Below are 16,846 nucleotides of genomic sequence, written 5' to 3'. Positions count from 1 at the left end.
CTGACGAGCTCATGGGAGGCACCTGTGCGCCAGGGAGAGGTACAGAGACCTGAGAGGATTGTGGCAGCTTTCTCAGCAAACCCCAGAAGAATTTCGTTTTATCTCTACTGAAGAAGGATGAAATCCAGAAACACATGTGTCTAGAGATTAACAGCACTAACCTGCACCAACTTTGGTGAGACACTCTGCAAAATTTCAAGTAAGCATTTAAATTGAACTGCATGTACCAGGATGCAAAGGGGCGAACTGTGCTGGGAGGTAGCAGTGTGCTCCCATCCCCCTTATGTTTCAAAAAGGCTCCCTTGAGCCACTGGGCTGACGAGCTCATGGGAGGCACCTGTGCGCCAGGGAGAGGTACAGAGACCTGAGAGGATTGTGGCAGCTTTCTCAGCAAACCCCAGAAGAATTTCGTTTTATCTCTACTGAAGAAGGATGAAATCCAGAAACACATGTGTCTAGAGATTAACAGCACTAACCTGCACCAACTTTGGTGAGACACTCTGCAAAATTTCAAGTAAGCATTTAAATTGAACTGCATGTACCAGGATGCAAAGGGGCGAACTGTGCTGGGAGGTAGCAGTGTGCTCCCATCCCCCTTCTGTTTCAAAAAGGCTCCCTTGAGCCACTGGGCTGACGAGCTCATGGGAGGCACCTGTGCGCCAGGGAGAGGTACAGAGACCTGAGAGGATTGTGGCAGCTTTCTCAGCAAACCCCAGAAGAATTTTGTTTTATCTCTACTGAAGAAGGATGAAATCCAGAAACACATGTGTCTAGAGATTAACAGCACTAACCTGCATCAACTTTGGTGAGACACTCTGCAAAATTTCAAGTAAGCATTGAAATTGAACTGCATGTATCAGGATGCAAAGGGGCGAACTGTGCTGGGAGGTAGCAGTGTGCTCCCATCCCCCTTCTGTTTCAAAAAGGCTCCCTTGAGCCACTGGGCTGACGAGCTCATGGGAGGCACCTGTGCGCCAGGGAGAGGTACAGAGACCTGAGAGGATTGAGGCAGCTTTCTCAGCAAACCCCAGAAGAATTTTGTTTTATCTCTACTTAAGAAGGATGAAATCCAGAAACACATGTGTCTAGAGATTAACAGCACTAACCTGCATCAACTTTGGTGAGACACTCTGCAAAATTTCAAGTAAGCATTTAAATTGAACTGCATGTACCAGGATGCAAAGGGGTGAACTGTGCTGTGAGGTAGCAGTGTGCTCCCATCCCCCTTCTGTTTCAAAAAGGCTCCCTTGAGCCACTGGGCTGACGAGCTCATGGGAGGCACTTGTGCACCAGGGAGAGGTACAGAGACCTGAGAGGATTGTGGCAGCTTTCTCAGCAAACCCCAGAAGAATTTCGTTTTATCTCTACTGAAGAAGGATGAAATCCAGAAACTCATGTGTCTAGAGATTAACAGCACTAACCTGCACCAACTTTGGTGAGACACTCTGCAAAATTTCAAGTAAGCATTTAAATTGAACTGCATGTACCAGGATGCAAAGGGGCGAACTGTGCTGGGAGGTAGCAGTGTGCTCCCATCCCCCTTCTGTTTCAAAAAGGCTCCCTTGAGCCACTGGGCTGACGAGCTCATGGGAGGCACCTGTGCGCCAGGGAGAGGTACAGAGACCTGAGAGGATTGTGGCAGCTTTCTCAGCAAACCCCAGACGAATTTTGTTTTATCTCTACTGAAGAAGGATGAAATCCAGAAACACATGTGTCTAGAGATTAACAGCACTAACCTGCACCAACTTTGGTGAGACACTCTGCAAAATTTCAAGTAAGCATTTACATTGAACTGCATGTACCAGGATGCAAAGGGGCGAACTGTGCTGGGAGGTAGCAGTGTGCTCCCATCCCCCTTCTGTTTCAAAAAGGCTCCCTTGAGCCACTGGGCTGACGAGCTCATGGGAAGGCACCTGTGCGCCAGGGAGAGGTACAGAGACCTGAGAGGATTGTGGCAGCTTTCTCAGCAAACCCCAGAAGAATTTTGTTTTATCTCTACTGAAGAAGGATGAAATCCAGAAACACATGTGTCTAGAGATTAACAGCACTAACCTGCACCAACTTTGGTGAGACACTCTGCAAAATTTCAAGTAAGCATTTAAATTGAACTGCATGTACCAGGATGCAAAGGGGCGAACTGTGCTGGGAGGTAGCAGTGTGCTCCCATCCCCCTTCTGTTTCAAAAAGGCTCCCTTGAGCCACTGGGCTGACGAGCTCATGGGAGGCACCTGTGCGCCAGGGAGAGGTACAGAGACCTGAGAGGATTGTGGCAGCTTTCTCAGCAAACCCCAGAAGAATTTCGTTTTATCTCTACTGAAGAAGGATGAAATCCAGAAACACATGTGTCTAGAGATTAACAGCACTAACCTGCACCAACTTTGGTGAGACACTCTGCAAAATTTCAAGTAAGCATTTAAATTGAACTGCATGTACCAGGATGCAAAGGGGCGAACTGTGCTGGGAGGTAGCAGTGTGCTCCCATCCCCCTTATGTTTCAAAAAGGCTCCCTTGAGCCACTGGGCTGACGAGCTCATGGGAGGCACCTGTGCGCCAGGGAGAGGTACAGAGACCTGAGAGGATTGTGGCAGCTTTCTCAGCAAACCCCAGAAGAATTTCGTTTTATCTCTACTGAAGAAGTATGAAATCCAGAAACACATGTGTCTAGAGATTAACAGCACTAACCTGCACCAACTTTGGTGAGACACTCTGCAAAATTTCAAGTAAGCGTTTAAATTGAACTGCATGTACCAGGATGCAAAGGGGCGAACTGTGCTGGGAGGTAGCAGTGTGCTCCCATCCCCCTTCTGTTTCAAAAAGGCTCCCTTGAGCCACTGGGCTGACGAGCTCATGGGAGGCACCTGTGCGCCAGGGAGAGGTACAGAGACCTGAGACGATTGTTTCAGCTTTCTCAGCAAACCCCAGAAGAATTTCGTTTTATCTCTACTGAAGAAGGACGAAATCCAGAAACACATGTGTCTAGAGATTAACAGCACTAACCTGCACCAACTTTGGTGAGACACTCTGCAAAATTTCAAGTAAGCATTTAAATTGAACTGCATGTACCAGGATGCAAAGGGGCGAACTGTGCTGGGAGGTAGCAGTGTGCTCCCATCCCCCTTCTGTTTCAAAAAGGCTCCCTTGAGCCACTGGGCGGACGAGCTCATGGGAGGCACCTGTGCACCAGGGAGAGGTACAGAGACCTGAGAGGATTGTGGCAGCTTTCTCAGCAAACCCCAGAAGAATTTCGTTTTATCTCTACTGAAGAAGGATGAAATCCAGAAACACATGTGTCTAGAGATTAACAGCACTAACCTGCACCAACTTTGGTGAGACACTCTGCAAAATTTCAAGTAAGCATTTAAATTGAACTGCATGTACCAGGATGCAAAGGGGCGAACTGTGCTGGGAGGTAGCAGTGGGCTCCCATCCCCCTTCTGTTTCAAAAAGGCTCCCTTGAGCCACTGGGCTGACGAGCTCATGGGAGGCACCTGTGCGCCAGGGAGAGGTACAGAGACCTGAGAGGATTGTGGCAGCTTTCTCAGCAAACCCCAGAATAATTTTGTTTTATCTCTACTGAAGAAGGATGAAATCCAGAAACACATGTGTCTAGAGATTAACAGCACTAACCTGCACCAACTTTGGTGAGACACTCTGCAAAATTTCAAGTAAGCATTTAAATTGAACTGCATGTACCAGGATGCAAAGGGGCGAACTGTGCTGGGAGGTAGCAGTGTGCTCCCATCCCCCTTCTGTTTCAAAAAGGCTCCCTTGAGCCACTGGGCTGACGAGCTCATGGGAGGCACCTGTGCGCCAGGGAGAGGTACAGAGACCTGAGAGGATTGTTTCAGCTTTCTCAGCAAACCCCAGAAGAATTTCGTTTTATCTCTACTGAAGAAGGATGAAATCCAGAAACACATGTGTCTAGAGATTAACAGCACTAACCTGCACCAACTTTGGTGAGACACTCTGCAAGATTTCAAGTAAGCATTTAAATTGAACTGCATGTACCAGGATGCAAAGGGGCGAACTGTGCTGGGAGGTAGCAGTGTGCTCCCATCCCCCTTCTGTTTCAAAAAGGCTCCCTTGAGCCACTGGGCTGACGAGCTCATGGGAGGCACCTGTGCGCCAGGGAGAGGTACAGAGACCTGAGAGGATTGTGGCAGCTTTCTCAGCAAACCCCAGAAGAATTTTGTTTTATCTCTACTGAAGAAGGATGAAATCCAGAAACACATGTGTCTAGAGATTAACAGCACTAACCTGAACCGACTTTGGTGAAACACTCTGCAAAATTTCAAGTAAGCATTTAAATTGAACTGCATGTACCAGGATGCAAAGGGGCGAACTGTGCTGGGAGGTAGCAGTGTGCTCCCATCCCCCTTATGTTTCAAAAAGGCTCCCTTGAGCCACTGGGCTGACGAGCTCATGGGAGGCACCTGTGCGCCAGGGAGAGGTACAGAAACCTGAGAGGATTGTGGCAGCTTTCTCAGCAAACCCCAGAAGAATTTCGTTTTATCTCTACTGAAGAAGGATGAAATCCAGAAACACATGTGTCTAGAGATTAACAGCACTAACCTGCACCAACTTTGGTGAGACACTCTGCAAAATTTCAAGTAAGCATTTAAATTGAACTGCATGTACCAGGATGCAAAGGGGCGAACTGTGCTGGGAGGTAGCAGTGTGCTCCCATCCCCCTTCTGTTTCAAAAAGGCTCCCTTGAGCCACTGGGCTGACGAGCTCATGGGAGGCACCTGTGCGCCAGGGAGAGGTACAGAGACCTGAGAGGATTGTTTCAGCTTTCTCAGCAAACCCCAGAAGAATTTCGTTTTATCTCTACTGAAGAAGGATGAAATCCAGAAACACATGTGTCTAGAGATTAACAGCACTAACCTGCACCAACTTTGGTGAGACACTCTGCAAAATTTCAAGTAAGCATTTAAATTGAACTGCATGTACCAGGATGCAAAGGGGCGAACTGTGCTGGGAGGTAGCAGTGTGCTCCCATCCCCCTTCTGTTTCAAAAAGGCTCCCTTGAGCCACTGGGCTGACGAGCTCATGGGAGGCACCTGTGCGCCAGGGAGAGGTACAGAGACCTGAGAGGATTGTGGCAGCTTTCTCAGCAAACCCCAGAAGAATTTCGTTTTATCTCTACTGAAGAAGGATGAAATCCAGAAACACATGTGTCTAGAGATTAACAGCACTAACCTGAACCAACTTTGGTGAGACACTCTGCAAAATTTCAAGTAAGCATTTAAATTGAACTGCATGTACCAGGTTGCAAAGGGGCGAACTGTGCTGGGAGGTAGCAGTGTGCTCCCATCCCCCTTATGTTTCAAAAAGGCTCCCTTGAGCCACTGGGCTGACGAGCTCATGGGAGGCACCTGTGCGCCAGGGAGAGGTACAGAGACCTGAGAGGATTGTGGCAGCTTTCTCAGCAAACCCCAGAAGAATTTCGTTTTATCTCTACTGAAGAAGGATGAAATCCAGAAACACATGTGTCTAGAGATTAACAGCACTAACCTGCACCAACTTTGGTGAGACACTCTGCAAAATTTCAAGTAAGCATTTAAATTGAACTGCATGTACCAGGATGCAAAGGGGCGAACTGTGCTGGGAGGTAGCAGTGTGCTCCCATCCCCCTTCTGTTTCAAAAAGGCTCCCTTGAGCCACTGGGCTGACGAGCTCATGGGAGGCACCTGTGCGCCAGGGAGAGGTACAGAGACCTGAGAGGATTGTTTCAGCTTTCTCAGCAAACCCCAGAAGAATTTCGTTTTATCTCTACTGAAGAAGGATGAAATCCAGAAACACATGTCTAGAGATTAACAGCACTAACCTGCACCAACTTTGGTGAGACACTCTGCAAAATTTCAAGTAAGCATTTAAATTGAACTGCATGTACCAGGATGCAAAGGGGCGAACTGTGCTGGGAGGTAGCAGTGTGCTCCCATCCCCCTTCTGTTTCAAAAAGGCTCCCTTGAGCCACTGGGCTGACGAGCTCATGGGAGGCACCTGTGCGCCAGGGAGAGGTACAGAGACCTGAGAGGATTGTGGCAGCTTTCTCAGCAAACCCCAGAAGAATTTCGTTTTATCTCTACTGAAGAAGGATGAAATCCAGAAACACATGTGTCTACAGATTAACAGCACTAACCTGCACCAACTTTGGTGAGACACTCTGCAAAATTTCAAGTAAGCATTTAAATTGAACTGCATGTACCAGGATGCAAAGGGGCGAACTGTGCTGGGAGGTAGCAGTGTGCTCCCATCCCCCTTCTGTTTCAAAAAGGCTCCCTTGAGCCACTGGGCTGACGAGCTCATGGGAGGCACCTGTGCGCCAGGGAGAGGTACAGAGACCTGAGAGGATTGTGGCAGCTTTCTCAGCAAACCCCAGAATAATTTTGTTTTATCTCTACTGAAGAAGGATGAAATCCAGAAACACATGTGTCTAGAGATTAACAGCACTAACCTGCACCAACTTTGGTGAGACACTCTGCAAAATTTCAAGTAAGCATTTAAATTGAACTGCATGTACCAGGATGCAAAGGGGCGAACTGTGCTGGGAGGTAGCAGTGTGCTCCCATCCCCCTTCTGTTTCAAAAAGGCTCCCTTGAGCCACTGGGCTGACGAGCTCATGGGAGGCACCTGTGCGCCAGGGAGAGGTACAGAGACCTGAGAGGATTGTTTCAGCTTTCTCAGCAAACCCCAGAAGAATTTTGTTTTATCTCTACTGAAGAAGGATGAAATCCAGAAACACATGTGTCTAGAGATTAACAGCACTAACCTGCACCAACTTTGGTGAGACACTCTGCAAAATTTCAAGTAAGCATTTAAATTGAACTGCATGTACCAGGATGCAAAGGGGCGAACTGTGCTGGGAGGTAGCAGTGTGCTCCCATCCCCCTTCTGTCTTAACTCTTACTCTGGCCTAATGGTTAAGGTCTTGGACTCTTACTCTGGCCTCATAGCTACTGTCTTAACTCTTACTCTGGCCTCATAGCTACTGTCTTAACTCTTACTCTGGCCTAATGGTTAAGGTCTTGGACTCTTACTCTGGCCTCATAGCTACTGTCTTAACTCTTACTCTGGCCTCATAGCTACTGTCTTAACTCTTACTCTGGCCTAATAGCTACTGTCTTAACTCTTACTCTGGCCTCATAGCTACTGTCTTAACTCTTACTCTGGCCTCATATCTACTGTCTTAACACTTACTCTGGCCTCATAGCTACTGTCTTAACTCTTACTCTGGCCTAATGGGTAAGGTCTTGGACTCTTACTCTGGCCTCATAGCTACTGTCTTAACTCTTACTCTGGCCTCATAGCTACTGTCTTAACTCATACTCTGGCCTAATAGCGACTGTCTTAACTCTTACTCTGGCCTAATAGCTACTGTCTTAACTCTTACTCTGGCCTAATAGCTACTGTCTTAACTCTTACTCTGGCCTCATAGCTACTGTCTTAACTCTTACTCTGGCCTAATGGTTAAGGGCTTGGACTCTTACTCTGGCCTAATAGCTACTGTCTTAACTCTTACTCTGGCCTAATGGTTAAGGTCTTAACTCTTACTCTGGCCTAATAGCTACTGTCTTAACTCTTACTCTGGCCTAATAGCTACTGTCTTAACTCTTACTCTGGCCTCATAGCTACTGTCTTAACTCTTACTCTGGCCTAATGGTTAAGGGCTTGGACTCTTACTCTGGCCTAATAGCTACTGTCTTAACTCTTACTCTGGCCTAATAGCTACTGTCTTAACTCTTACTCTGGCCTCATAGCTACTGTCTTAACTCTTACTCTGGCCTCATAGCTACTGTCTTAACTCTTACTCTGGCCTAATGGTTAAGGTCTTGGACTCTTACTCTGGCCTCATAGCTACTGTCTTAACTCTTACTCTGGCCTCATAGCTACTGTCTTAACTCTTACTCTGGCCTCATAGCTACTGTCTTAACTCTTACTCTGGCCTAATGGTTAAGGTCTTGGACTCTTACTCTGGCCTCATAGCTACTGTCTTAACTCTTACTCTGGCCTCATAGCTACTGTCTTAACTCTTACTCTGGCCTAATGGTTAAGGTCTTGGACTCTTACTCTGGCCTCATAGCTACTGTCTTAACTCTTACTCTAGCCTCATAGCTACTGTCTTAACTCTTACTCTGGCCTAATGGTTAAGGTCTTGGACTCTTACTCTGGCCTAATAGCTACTGTCTTAACTCTTACTCTGGCCTCATAGCTACTGTCTTAACTCTTACTCTGGCCTAATAGCTACTGTCTTAACTCTTACTCTGGCCTAATGGTTAAGGTCTTGGACTCTTACTCTGGCCTCATAGCTACTGTCTTAACTCTTACTCTGGCCTAATGGTTAAGGTCTTGGACTCTTACACTGGCCTCATAGCTACTGTCTTAACTCTTACTCTGGCCTCATAGCTACTGTCTTAACTCTTTCTCTGGCCTCATAGCTACTGTCTTAACTCTTACTCTGGCCTAATGGTTAAGGTCTTGGACTCTTACTCTGGCCTCATAGCTACTGTCTTAACTCTTACTCTGGCCTCATAGCTACTGTCTTAACTCTTACTCTGGCCTCATAGCTACTGTCTTAACTCTTACACTGGCCTCATAGCTACTGTCTTAACTCTAACTCTGGCCTCATCGCTACTGTCTTAACTCTTACTCTGGCCTAAAGGTTAAGGTCTTGGACTCTTACTCTGGCCTAATAGCTACTGTCTTATCTCTTACTTGGGCCTCATAGCTACTGTCTTAACTCTTACTCTGGCCTAATGGTTAAGGTCTTGGACACTTACTCTGGCCTCATAGCTACTGTCTTAACTCTTACTCTGGCCTCATAGCTACTGTCTTATCTCTTACTCTGGCCTCATAGCTACTGTCTTAACTCTTACTCTGGCCTAATGGTTAAGGTCTTGGACTCTTACTCTGGCCTCATAGCTACTGTCTTAACTCTTACTCTGGTCTCATAGCTACTGTCTTAACTCTTACTCTGGCCTAATGGTTAAGGTCTTGGCCTCTTACTCTGGCCTCATAGCTACTGTCTTAACTCTTACTCTGGCCTCATAGCTACTGTCTTAACTCTTACTCTGGCCTCAGAGCTACTGTCTTAACTCTTACTCTGGCCTAATGGTTAAGGTCTTGGACTCTTACTCTGGCCTAATAGCTACTGTCTTAACTCTTACTCGGGCCTCATAGCTACTGTCTTAACGCTTACTCTGGCCTAATGGTTAAGGTCTTGGACACTTACTCTGGCCTCATAACTACTGTCTTAACTCTTACTCTGGCCTCATAGCTACTGTCTTATCTCTTACTCTGGCCTCATAGCTACTGTCTTAACTCTTACTCTGGCCTAATGGTTAAGGTCTTGGACTCTTACTCTGGCCTCATAGCTACTGTCTTAACTCTTACTCTGGCCTCATAGCTACTGTCTTAACTCTTACTCTGGCCTCATAGCTACTGTCTTAACTCTTACTCTGGCCTCATAACTACTGTCTTAACTCTTACTCTGGCCTAATGGTTAAGGTCTTGGACTCTTACTCTGGCCTCATAGCTACTGTCTTGACTCTTACTCTGGCCTCATAGCTACTGTCTTAACTCTTACTCTGGCCTAATAGCTACTGTCTTAACTCTTAATCTGGCCTCATAGCTACTGTCTTAACTCTTACTCTGGCCTCATAGCTACTGTCTTAACTCTTACTCTGGCCTCATAGCTACTGTCTTAACTCTTACTCTGGCCTAATGGTTAAGGTCTTGGACTCTTACTCTGGCCTCATAGCTACTGTCTTAACTCTTACTCTGGCCTCATAGCTACTGTCTTAACTCTTACTCTGGCCTCATAGCTATTGTCTTAACTCTTACTCTGGCCTCATAGCTACTGTCTTAACTCTTACACTGGCCTCAGAGCTACTGTCTTAACTCTTACTCTGGCCTAATGGTTAAGGTCTTGAACTCTTACTCTGGCCTAATAGCTACTGTCTTAACTCTTACTCTGGCCTCATAGCTACTGTCTTAACTCTTACTTTGGCCTCATAGCTACTGTCTTAACTCTTACTCTGGCCTAATGGTTAAGGTCTTGGACTCTTACTCTGGCCTCATAGCTACTGTCTTAACTCTTACTCTGGCCTAATAGCTACTGTCTTAACTCTTACTCTGGCCTCATAGCTACTGTCTTAACTCTTACTCTGGCCTAATGGTTAAGGTCTTGGACTCTTCCTCTGGCCTCATAGCTACTGTCTTAACTCTTACTCTGGCCTCATAGCTACTGTCTTAACTCTTACACTGGCCGAATAGCTACTGTCTTAACTCTTACTCTGGCCTAATGGTTAAGGTCTTGGACTCTTACTCTGGTCTCATAGCTACTGTCTTAACTCTTACTCTGGCCTCATAGCTACTGTCTTAACTCTTACACTGGCCGAATAGCTACTGTCTTAACTCTTACTCTGGCCTCATAGCTACTGTCTTAACTCTTACTCTGGCCTCATAGCTACTGTCTTAACTCTTACTCTGGCCTCATAGCTACTGTCTTAACTCTTACTCTGGCCTCATAGCTACTGTCTTAACTCTTACTCTGGCCTCATAGCTACTGTCTTAACTCTTACTCTGGCCTAATAGCTACTGTCTTAACTCTTACTCTGGCCTCATAGCTACTATCTTAACTCTTACTCTGGCCTCATAGCTACTGTCTTAACTCTTACTCTGGCCTAATGGTTAAGGTCTTGGACTCTTACTCTGGCCTCATAGCTACTGTCTTAACTCTTTCTCTGGCCTCATAGCTACTGTCTTAACTCTAACTCTGGCCTAATGGTTAAGGTCTTAGACTCTTACACTGGCCTAATAGCTACTGTCTTAACTCTTACTCTGGCCTCATAGCTACTGTCTTAACTCTTACTCTGGCCTCATAGCTACTGTCTTAACTCTTATGAGGCAAAGAATATTACCTTTTATGGTCATTTTCGATACAGAATCAATATATGGGCGGAGCCAACACACTCCTTGAGCCCGCGAAAACATGGTCAAGCAAGGACTAACTGATAACAGATGTGGTCAAGTCTGGGCATGTGCCAGACGGACAAAGGAACTATTTATAGACTGTTACTAGGCAGATTACAAGAGCAACTAACACGAAGGTAGGACTCTTCTCGTGCTGCGCACGTGGAAGCATGACAATACAAAATGGAGTCCTGGCTTTAGTCAACATAGAGGAAGAAACGCGGTCCTTAACGTGAATTCATGTCTTCAGTGAATGCTTACTCACATCGTTATTCCAATTTTCAACAGACGACCCTTTCAGCATTTACTGAAGACATCCGGTTTATTAGGATAATCATCATATATATCGATTTTCATCATTTCTTCTATTTCTTTGGTCAAATGTTTCTGGTAAGTGACATTGGCAATAGCTTTCTTATAAGGAATACAGAGTGACACACATAGGGAACAGAGTAGGGGGCCACATTGAATGCAAATGCAACAAGAAAACAAAATCGCTACAATAATACAGAGACCAGTTAACACCTTCCACCCCCATGTGGTAATCAATGCCCAAAACCATCCAGAAAAGGTCCAAGTGGCGTTTTCTGTATGGATTTCGGCTGCAATTTTATACAGTTTATTAATGGCATTATAAACTGATGGCGTGTGATCAGGAATAAACACACAACAACTACTTCCGATAATTTTACAAGCTCCACCTCGGTCAGCTAACATAACATCTAGCACCATACGATTCTGCAATGCAACAATTCTAGTAATTTGCAATTCTTCCGTAAGATTGCCAAGAGCAGCAGCGGTTTGATTTGTCACAGCCTCTACAACTCTTGTTAACCTCCGGACTTTCCTGCTATTTAGAGCAGCTCCAACAAAGAAGAACAATCCTAAATTAAAATCAATATACTGCTGCAGACTAGTGTCAGTCTGATCCACGTCATCAATTGATAGAGTACGTTTATACCTATTTACAGTCACATTATTCAACAACTTCAAATCTTTATGATAAGATGCAGGTGCCAGAAATACAGGAGGTAATAGGAATGCTACATAACATACTCCAGACCAACCGGCTGGCAAGCGGTAATAACCTTTATTTCCACATACGAAGTATGTATTATGGGATGCTAAGAAGGTACTGTTATTCAACCCATCGATATTTAAAATGGTAATGCAATCACTAACACCAACAGGAATATAACCCACACTCTGGACACACAGGTCCGCTTGAGCTTGTGCCACTTGAATCACAAATCGGTCTTTCCCCACAGTGTCTCTGGTGTTCGTGAAAATATAGGGAATCGATTCATTGTCCGGTCGATACTCTTCCCATTTCCAAATTGTCCCATTCGCTTGCGGATATCCATCTTTATCTTGATGACATTCCCTATTAAGTCTGAAAAGTAGCCGTCCCACTGTAGGTTTCCGGGTAGCAAAAAGCAAGGTGTACCATGCTCTACAAGAGCCATTATGGGAGAAAGGAAGAGGTATGAACGGGGTTCCTCCTTTCTTTTGGTGAGCTGGCATCATGCCACATATCCAACAGTTCGTAGCATTGGTGGCAACATGCGTATGATGCAACATCTGGATAAAAGTGTTATTCAAATAAGACTGGCGATGCTTCAACTCTTGATACGGTAATGTATAAAAATAGTGCTCCTCGGGCACTGGAGTAGTCAAAACAAGCAACTCTCGAGCAGGAGTCACATCCTCCACAAACCATGTGGTTATCCCAACAATAGCTACTGTAAACATAAAACCTGTTGCACAAAGGATTTTCTTTTTCTCCATGTCAGAATGAAAAATCAATATCTTCCTGAGACTAAAAGGTTGTCAGAACTCTTCCCCTTGGGCAGCGGTTGATTTCTTCACCAGCGGGCCAAGACGGGTGTCGCTACACTAATGCAGGGCTGATCCCCCCCCCTTGCCTCATTGGCTCTCCGTTTCACTAACCCAAGGGCCGTTCTGACAACGTGTTCTACTACTGAAGAATTCACTTCCTTGGTCTGAGATGATATCGCCTTCCTCCAGGAATCACGTGGTCCGGAAAGAGCTCCTCAGTGTCGTTCGGTTCCACAGCACGGCCTTTCTCCGCAGTCAGAACTTCTCGATGGTCGGTCAATACAGCAGGCTCCACCAATCCGGGCGGTACTTTACGACAGTGCAGGGAATGGATCCAATTCTTTCTGTTGGAAACCCGCACAGCCGTCCTCGTTGCAAGTAGGACTTGTTCAGGACCAACCCATCTCGGCTCCAAGCTGTTCGTCCTTTCAAAGATTTTCACCATCACATAGTCTCCAGGTCGGAGACAGTGACCTTCGCCTGTGGACCGATCAGGGAGCGCCTCTCGGACCTGTTGATGAATAGAAACCAAGTTATCCGTTAGCTGTGCCAGATAATCATTCATCATTACACAAGGTACATCATACACAGCCTTAGGTCGTGGCGGACCCCAAATATTCATTGGGCGTCCAAAAACAATTTCGTATGGTGTAAGACCGGTTCGAGAGTGCGGTATCGATCTAATTGACAATAATGCCAGGGGCAAAGCATCGGGCCAAGTCAAAGAAGTCGAAGCTTGGATCTTCGCGATCTTGAGCTTCAGCGTACCATTATACTTCTCGACCAGTCCTGCAGACTGAGGGTGAAACACTGCGTGGAACTTCTGGGTGATGCCCAGACCCTTCAGGACATACTTTATAACATCCGCTATAAAGTGGGGTCCGTTATCGCTCCACAGCAGCCTACAGACGCCATACCGAGGGAAGAACTCTTTCAATAGCATCTTAGCTGTAGTCATTGCAGTATTATCTTTCGTAGGGTATGCCTCAACCCATTTGCTGAAGGCACAAACCACTACTAGAACATACTTCAAATTATTACAGCGCTCGAGCTGGATGTAATCCATCTGCAAAACCTCAAAGGGTGCAGTAGGCGTCGCAAATCCTCCTGCTGGAGTTCGAGTACCCTTTCCTGGGTTGTACCTCAGGCAAATCATGCAGGTCTGCACCACCCTCTTTGCGGTGCTAGCAATCTCTGGATGCTCCCAGACTTGCGTAAGCAATTTTACAATTGCGGAAGATCCAACATGTGCTAGCCCATGTGCCATCTGAACCATAGGTTGTACAAACGCTGTGGGTAACTTCCATCTATCCATCTGCTTATTTCTCCAACAACCCTCATCATCCAATTCTCCATCATTGGACCTTTGCTCCCGTTCTTTGTCAGAAGCGGTCCTCTGTATTTCCAGCACTTTTCTCTTTGCATCGTGCCATCTTTCTACCTGGGACTTCACTACGTACATGGCAGTAGCACCAGGCTGCATTGCAGTCTCCCGTGCCACCCGGTCTGCCAAAGCATTCCCTTCTCCAACTTGGTCAATCAATTCTTATGGGCACTACATTTAACTATAGCAACCTTCTTCGGATATGTTAATGCAGTCAAAAGGTTGTGAACTAACTCTCCATGCATTATCTGTACTCCATGCGACGTTAGAAACCCCCTCTCCTTCCAGAGTAGGCCGAAATCGTGCGCTACTCCGAAGGCATAGCGGCTATCTGTATAAACATTCACACACAATCCTGTACTAAGCTCACATGCTCGTGTTAATGCTATCAGTTCCGCTGCTTGAGCTGATTTCTGTGGTATGCGTGCTGTCTCCACTATTGTTTGCAGTGTGGTAATTGCATACGCTGCTGAAGTCGTACCATCTGGTAGCTTCAGGCATGATGCGTCCACCCACAATTCTCCATCTACATCGGGAAAGGGCGTATCCTGGAGATCAATACAACCCTTTGTCTGTTCCTCAGTCACAAGAATACAATCATGTGCTTTTCGTGCTTCTGCTTGAGTTTCCGGGAACGGTAACAATGTGGCCGGATTTAACGTTACGCACCTCTTTAACGTAATATGAGGAGCCAAAAGCCTCAACTCATATCCCGTTAAACGGGCACTGGTCAAATGCTGCGTCTTTGTTTGATTAAGCAGGGCATCAACGGCATGGGGGACTAATACCAACAGCTTATGGGATAACACAATTCCCTCACTTTGGCGTATTGACACAGCTGTCGCCGCAACCGAGCGAAAACAACCAGGCAATGCTCGGGCAACAGGATCAAGTACAGCCGAAAAGTATGCACAAGGGCGCTGCTTGTCGCCGTGCATCTGCACTAAAACTGATAATGCACATCCATCTCTCTCATGCACATACAACGAAAAGGGTTTTGTATAGTCAGGGGTCCCTAACACTCGTGCTGAACAGAGGGCTTGTCGCAATTTCTGAAAGGCAATGTCACACTCACTTGACCAGGGAAGAGGAATAGGTGTGTCTTTTGTCAACAGGGCTAATAATGGCTTAGCTATGTGTGAAAACCCTAATATCCATTGCCTACAAAAAGAAACAAGACCCAAAAATGCACGCACGTCCTTCTGCGTGGAAGGCACTGGCGTGTCCAGAATACCTTGAATACGATCTGGTGTGAGTGCACGCCCCTCCTTAGACAAAAGGTGACCCAAATAAGTCACCTTTGGTCTACAGAATTGCAATTTTTTCCTCGACACTTTGTGATTATGAGATGCCAGAAAGGAAAGCAAGGATAACGTACTTTTCTCACACAGGTCAGGAGTGTCAGCCGCCAACAAGATGTCATCGACATATTGTATGAGGGTGACACCCTCGGGCAAAACAAAGGAGTCCAATTGCCTTTTCAGGGCCTGACTATAAATGCTAGGGCTTTCTGTGTAGCCTTGAGGAACTCTACAAAATCGATAAGACCTATTATTCAGTGTGAAACCAAAAAGGTATCGACTATCAGGATGAATAGGAATCGAAAAGAAGGCATTTTTCAAATCAATAACTGAAAACGCGGTTGCCGTTGGCGGGACCAAAGTAAGCAACGTCGTTATATCAGAAACCACTGGATACTGAGGTATCACGATCTTGTTTACTTCCCTCAAATCAATTATAAACCGATAAACTTTGGCATCCGTGTCTTTTTTCAAGATGGGAAGAATTGGACTGTTACAGACGTTGTAGGGAACTTCCTCCACTACTCCCACCTTAATCAAATCCTGCACAATCTGTATAAGAGCCTCCTCCCCCTCCTGGGAAATACAATACTGCGGGAGGCGTGGCAATACCGCCCCCTCCTGGACACTAATGTGAACAGGCGGAATTACCATCTGTCCCACATCGGTATCTGAAATGGCCCACAAGGTACGAGGGAGAGTCGCTAACACAGCATCCTCTGCAACCACACACATCCGTTCAGACAGAGGGTGATTATCATTTAATATCACACGCACTCCAGCAGGGGAAAGGCGGATCGTAGCTCTGAAGTGCTTAAGCATATCAAGACCCATAATGTTGTCAGGAGTGTTCGGGGCAAGCAAAAACGGACAGGGTGCAGAAAAGGAATCAACCTGAAATGTAAGGGGTCGAGAAAGAGGGCTTCGGGAGAGTGTACCGTCAAACCCTACCGATGTAACCATTAAGCCAGATGGGGGAGCCCTCGGAACCAATTGTTTGGACAGCGCGCTACGAGTCGCTCCTGTATCCACTAGGAACTGATCAGTAGAACCCAAAACCTTCGCTGATACATAAGGACCCTTCTGATCAACCGGCACCTCAACTGATTCCAACCCCATCCAACGCATTCCTATGCATGCTGTGAATCATGGTACCCAGAGCGGTCAGTCCCTGACACTTGATACTGGTGCTGCCGATCAAAGACATTAGGTCTATCTCGTTGCTGCCCGTGAGGTTCAAAACGATCATGATCATTAGAATTCCCTCTAAAATTCGACGGGCCCCCTCTACCTCTTAGTCCACCCGGATTATGCCCCTGACGCGATGCATACAACGCCGGGCAAT

The sequence above is a fragment of the Triturus cristatus genome, chromosome 10 (genome assembly GCF_964204655.1).
Source record: "Triturus cristatus chromosome 10, aTriCri1.1, whole genome shotgun sequence".
NCBI classification, from domain to species: domain Eukaryota; kingdom Metazoa; phylum Chordata; class Amphibia; order Caudata; family Salamandridae; genus Triturus; species Triturus cristatus.
This window is presented reverse-complemented; position numbering follows the sequence as displayed.